We start from the raw sequence: 207 nt of genomic DNA on the forward strand, positions 1-207 counted from the left end.
AAAAGATCAGATTATATGGGCCGGCTGGTCTGGAGGCCAATAAAAAGGAGATCTGGTGTGGGTAGCAGCATCTAAGGCGAGTCTCCACTTTCTTGTTCAAGAGGAAAGTAGAGAGAGAGCGAGAGCATCGCCGCAAGCGGCCGAGAGCATCAAAGGCAAGAGTCCACTTTCTTGTTCGAGAGGAAAGGAGATATGGTGTGGGTTATA

This window comes from Fragaria vesca, linkage group LG7 (genome assembly GCF_000184155.1).
Source record: "Fragaria vesca subsp. vesca linkage group LG7, FraVesHawaii_1.0, whole genome shotgun sequence".
NCBI lineage: Eukaryota > Viridiplantae > Streptophyta > Magnoliopsida > Rosales > Rosaceae > Fragaria > Fragaria vesca.